Raw genomic sequence first — 5,000 nt, forward strand, 5'->3', positions numbered from 1 at the left:
TTGAGCAGGAGTTTACGGGCAAGGGGCAGCGGGGGCCTGTTCCCGTGCAGCTTGCAGGCCGCAGCCAGGGCGGTGGCGGGGGCAGGAGCGGGCCGGCCCGGCCCGGGCCCTCGCGGCTGCCAGCTTGCAGGCCGCAGCCGGGCGGTGGCGGGGGCAGGAGCGGGCCGGCCCGGCCCGGTTCGGGCCCTCGCGGCGGCCAGGCCCGGCCCGCAGCCGCCGTTCACTGCGGGGCCTGGGCCTGGGCCCGGGCCTGCTGAGCGGCCTCGGGGGGGGATGCGCGCCTGACGGGCCAGCGGCCCCGGGGACGGTCCGGCGGGCCCGGCAGCGGGGGCCTGTTCCCGTGCAGCTTGCAGGCTGCAGCCGGGCGGTGGCGGGGGCAGGAGCGGGCCGGCCCGGCCCGGGCCCTCGCGGCTGCCAGCTTGCAGGCCGCAGCCGGGCGGTGGCGGGGGCAGGAGCGGGCCGGCCCGGCCCGGTTCGGGCCCTCGCGGCGGCCGGGCCCGGTCCGCAGCCGCCGTTCACTGCGGGGCCTGGGCCTGGGCCCGGGCCTGGGCCTGCTGAGCGGCCTCGGGGGGGGGGGGGCGCGCCTGACGGGCCCGCGGCCCCGGGGACGGGCCGGCGGGCCCGGCAGCGGGGGCCTGTTCCCGTGCAGCTTGCAGGCCGCAGCCGGGCGGTGGCGGGGGCAGGAGCGGGCCGGCCCGGCCCGGGCCCTCGCGGCGGCCGGGCCCGGTCCGCAGCCGCCGTTCACTGCGGGGCCTGGGCCTGGGCCCGGGCCTGGGCCTGCTGAGCGGCCTCGGGGGGGGGGGCGCGCCTGACGGGCCAGCGGCCCCGGGGACGGGCCGGCGGGCCCGGCAGCGGGGGCCTGTTCCCGTGCAGCTTGCAGGCCGCAGACGGGCGGTGGCGGGGGCAGGAGCGGGCCGGCCCGGCCCGGGCCCTCGCGGCTGCCAGCTTGCAGGCCGCAGCCGGGCGGTGGCGGGGGCAGGAGCGGGCCGGCCCGGCCCGGTTCGGGCCCTCGCGGCGGCCGGGCCCGGCCCGCAGCCGCCGTTCACTGCGGGGCCTGGGCCTGGGCCTGGGCCCGGGCCTGGGCCTGCTGAGCGGCCTCGGGGGGGGGGGCGCGCCTGACGGGCCAGCGGCCCCGGGGACGGGCCGGCGGGCCCGGCAGCGGGGGCCTGTTCCCGTGCAGCTTACAGGCCGCAGACGGGCGGTGGCGGGGGCAGGAGCGGGCCGGCCCGGCCCGGGCCCTCGCGGCTGCCAGCTTGCAGGCCGCAGCCGGGCGGTGGCGGGGGCAGGAGCGGGCCGGGCCGGCCCGGCCCGGTTCGGGCCCTCGCGGCGGCCGGGCCCGGTCCGCAGCCGCCGTTCACTGCGGGGCCTGGGCCTGGGCCCGGGCCTGGGCCTGCTGAGCGGCCTCGGGGGGGGGGGCGCGCCTGACGGGCCAGCGGCCCCGGGGACGGGCCGGCGGGCCCGGCAGCGGGGGCCTGTTCCCGTGCAGCTTACAGGCCGCAGACGGGCGGTGGCGGGGGCAGGAGCGGGCCGGCCCGGCCCGGGCCCTCGCGGCTGCCAGCTTGCAGGCCGCAGCCGGGCGGTGGCGGGGGCAGGAGCGGGCCGGCCCGGCCCGGTTCGGGCCCTCGCGGCGGCCGGGCCCGGTCCGCAGCCGCCGTTCACTGCGGGGCCTGGGCCTGGGCCCGGGCCTGGGCCTGCTGAGCGGCCTCGGGGGGGGGGGGCGCGCCTGACGGGCCAGCGGCCCCGGGGACGGGCCGGCGGGCCCGGCAGCGGGGGCCTGTTCCCGTGCAGCTTGCAGGCCGCAGCCGGGCGGTGGCGGGGGCAGGAGCGGGCCGGCCCGGCCCGGGCCCTCGCGGCGGCCGGGCCCGGCCCGCAGCCGCCGTTCACTGCGGGGCCTGGGGCCGGGCCTGCTGAGCGGCCTCGGGGGGGGGGCGCGCCTGACGGGCCGGCGGGCCCGGCAGCGGGGGCCTGTTCCCGTGCAGCTTGCAGGCCGCAGCCGGGCGGTGGCGGGGGCAGGAGCGGGCCGGCCCGGCCCGGGCCCTCGCGGCTGCCAGCTTGCAGGCCGCAGCCGGGCGGTGGCGGGGGCAGGAGCGGGCCGGCCCGGCCCGGTTCGGGCCCTCGCGGCGGCCGGGCCCGGTCCGCAGCCGCCGTTCACTGCGGGGCCTGGGCCTGGGCCCGGGCCTGCTGAGCGGCCGCGGGGGGGGGGGGGGGGGGGGGGGGCGCGCCTGACGGGCCAGCGGCCCCGGGGACGGGCCGGCGGGCCCGGCAGCGGGGGCCTGTTCCCGTGCAGCTTGCAGGCCGCAGCCAGGGCGGTGGCGGGGGCAGGAGCGGGCCGGCCCGGCCCGGGCCCTCGCGGCGGCCGGGCCCGGTCCGCAGCCGCCGTTCACTGCGGGGCCTGGGCCTGGGCCCGGGCCTGCTGAGCGGCCGCGGGGGGGGGGGGGGGGGGGGGCGCGCCTGACGGGCCAGCGGCCCCGGGGACGGTCCGGCGGGCCCGGCAGCGGGGGCCTGTTCCCGTGCAGCTTGCAGGCCGCAGCCGGGCGGTGGCGGGGGCAGGAGCGGGCCGGCCCGGTTCGGGCCCTCGCGGCGGCCGGGCCCGGCCCGCAGCCCCCGTTCACTGCGGGGCCTGGGCCCGGGCCTGCTGAGCGGCCTCGGGGGGGGGGCGCCTGACGGGCCAGCGGCCCCGGGGACGGGTCGGCGGGCCCGGCAGCGGGGGCCTGTTCCCGTGCAGCTTGCAGGCCGCAGCGGCACGACCGGCGGGCGGTGGAGGGGGGCAGGAGCGGGCCGGCCCGGCCCGGGCCCGGGCCCTCGCGGCGGCCGGGCCCGGCCCGCAGCCCCCGTTCACTGCGGGGCCTGGGCCCGGGCCTGCTGAGCGGCCTCGGGGGGGGGGGGCGCCTGACGGGCCAGCGGCCCCGGGGACGGGTCGGCGGGCCCGGCAGCGGGGGCCTGTTCCCGTGCAGCTTGCAGGCCGCAGCCGGGCGGTGGCGGGGGCAGGAGCGGGCCGGCCCGGCCCGGGCCCGGGCCCTCGCGGCGGCCGGGCCCGGCCCGCAGCCCCCGTTCACTGCGGGGCCTGGGCCCGGGCCTGCTGAGCGGCCTCGGGGGGGGGGGCGCGCCTGACGGGCCGGCGGGCCCGGCAGCGGGGGCCTGTTCCCGTGCAGCTTGCAGGCCGCAGCCGGGCGGTGGAGGGGGGCAGGAGCGGGCCGGCCCGGGCCCGGGCCCTCGCGGCGGCCGGGCCCGGCCCGCAGCCCCCGTTCACTGCGGGGCCTGGGCCCGGGCCTGCTGAGCGGCCTCGGGGGGGGGCGCCTGACGGGCCAGCGGCCCCGGGGACGGGCCGGCGGGCCCGGCAGCGGGGGCCTGTTCCCGTGCAGCTTGCAGGCCGCAGCCGGCCGACCGGCGGGCGGTGGCGGGGGTAGGAGCGGGCCGGCCCGGCGGGCCTTTACGTCTACCTGGCTGCTTCACACGCCACCAGGTCTGCCTCTGCAGTTGGCCATCAGGTCTACCCGGCTCCGCGGCGGGCTCTCAGGTCCACCCGGCTCCGCGGCGGGCTCTCAGGTCTACCCGGCTCCCCGGCGGGCTCTCAGGTCTACCCGGCTCCGCTGCAGGCGCTCTGGTCTACCCGGCTCCGCCGGGACTTGGGCGGTTCCGGGTCTGGCAGGTAGACCTGTTGTCCCTGCCACCTCCCCGGAGCTGCCGATGGGGTCGCTGTTTTTCGCTGCCTCCAGCTACGCCATCGTAAAAGGCAGCGTGGTTGGTGCGCCTCCCCGGTGGCCATAGGCAGCGCTCTTGGAGCTCGCCGGGGGCGGGGACGTATCTGTCCGTATTATAGGCGCGAGCGGTGTCTCGCGACCAGGGCGAACACTAGCGAACGGCTGCTCACCCCCGCGGCTCTGCCGGACACCGGGGGTTTTTGGCAGCCGGTCTCAGCCGTTTCCGTGGCGGTTGGTCTCACCTTCCAGAGTGCTTGGCACGGTCGTCCTCCCGGTGCTTCCCCGGCTAAGCCAGCACAGGGCACCCGAAGGTCTGCTGGCAGCCGCGGAGAGCCGGAGCCACTTGCAGTCTCTGGTGGTCGTTGCCTACTGCTGTGAGGTGCTGAGCCCGATCCCGCGGGGCAGGGCAAAGGCTGGCGGCGGTTGCCGGCACTCGAACGCACGCGGCTGGGGAAAGGGTGGGCGCCGCTGTCCCACCCTCCTCGGTGGTTTCTCCTTTGCTCTGTTTCCTGAGCTGGCCCAATGACGGCGAAGGTTACTGCCGGTGTATGCTGGAGGCAGACGGCCGGGGGTTTCAAGCCTGCGGTGGCTTTCCCTGGTTCCGGAGGGCCCAGTGACCCGAGTGGGCGATGTTGGCGGCAACTCGTCCTTTTTCTCCGGCCTTAAGCTGGAGCCCGCGAGGCGGGCAGAGCTTTGAGCGGTGGCTGGCAGGTGGAGGCAGGCCTGCTGTGTCTTCTCCCCGGTGCCCAGAGCCCGATGACGGCACAGGCGCGCGGTGGTGGTGCCACCTCCTCTCTCGGCCGGCACGAGCCAGCCGTGGGGCGTCCCACGGTGTCCGGCCTGCCCTGCCTTACCCGGTTGCCGGAGGGCTGGGTGGAAAGGTCTGTGAGCGGTGGTCGAAGGGCGAGGCGTGCCGTGGGGGGGCCCGCCTCGCCCTTTTTTTTTTTCTGTTTTTTTTTTTTTTTTCTCCCTCCCCCCCCTTTCTTTCCCCGGCCTTAAGCTGGAGCCCGCAAAGCGGGTGGAAATGCGAGCGGGCAGCCGGTCGCTGTGGCCGGCAGCCGAATGCAGACCGCCGGGGGCAGGCGAGCCTGCCGTGTTTTCTCCCCGGTGCCCAGAGCCCGATGACGGCACAGGCGCGCGGCGGTGGTGCCACCTCCTCTCTCGGCCGGCACGAGCCAGCCGTGGGGCGTCCCACGGTGTCTGGCCTGCCCTGCCTTACCCGGTTGCCGGAGGGCTGGGTGGAAAGGTCTGTGAGCGGTGGTCGAAGGGCGAGGCGTGCTGTGGGGGGGGGCCGCCTCG

The sequence above is a fragment of the Grus americana genome, unplaced genomic scaffold (assembly GCF_028858705.1).
Source record: "Grus americana isolate bGruAme1 unplaced genomic scaffold, bGruAme1.mat scaffold_77, whole genome shotgun sequence".
Lineage (NCBI taxonomy): Eukaryota > Metazoa > Chordata > Aves > Gruiformes > Gruidae > Grus > Grus americana.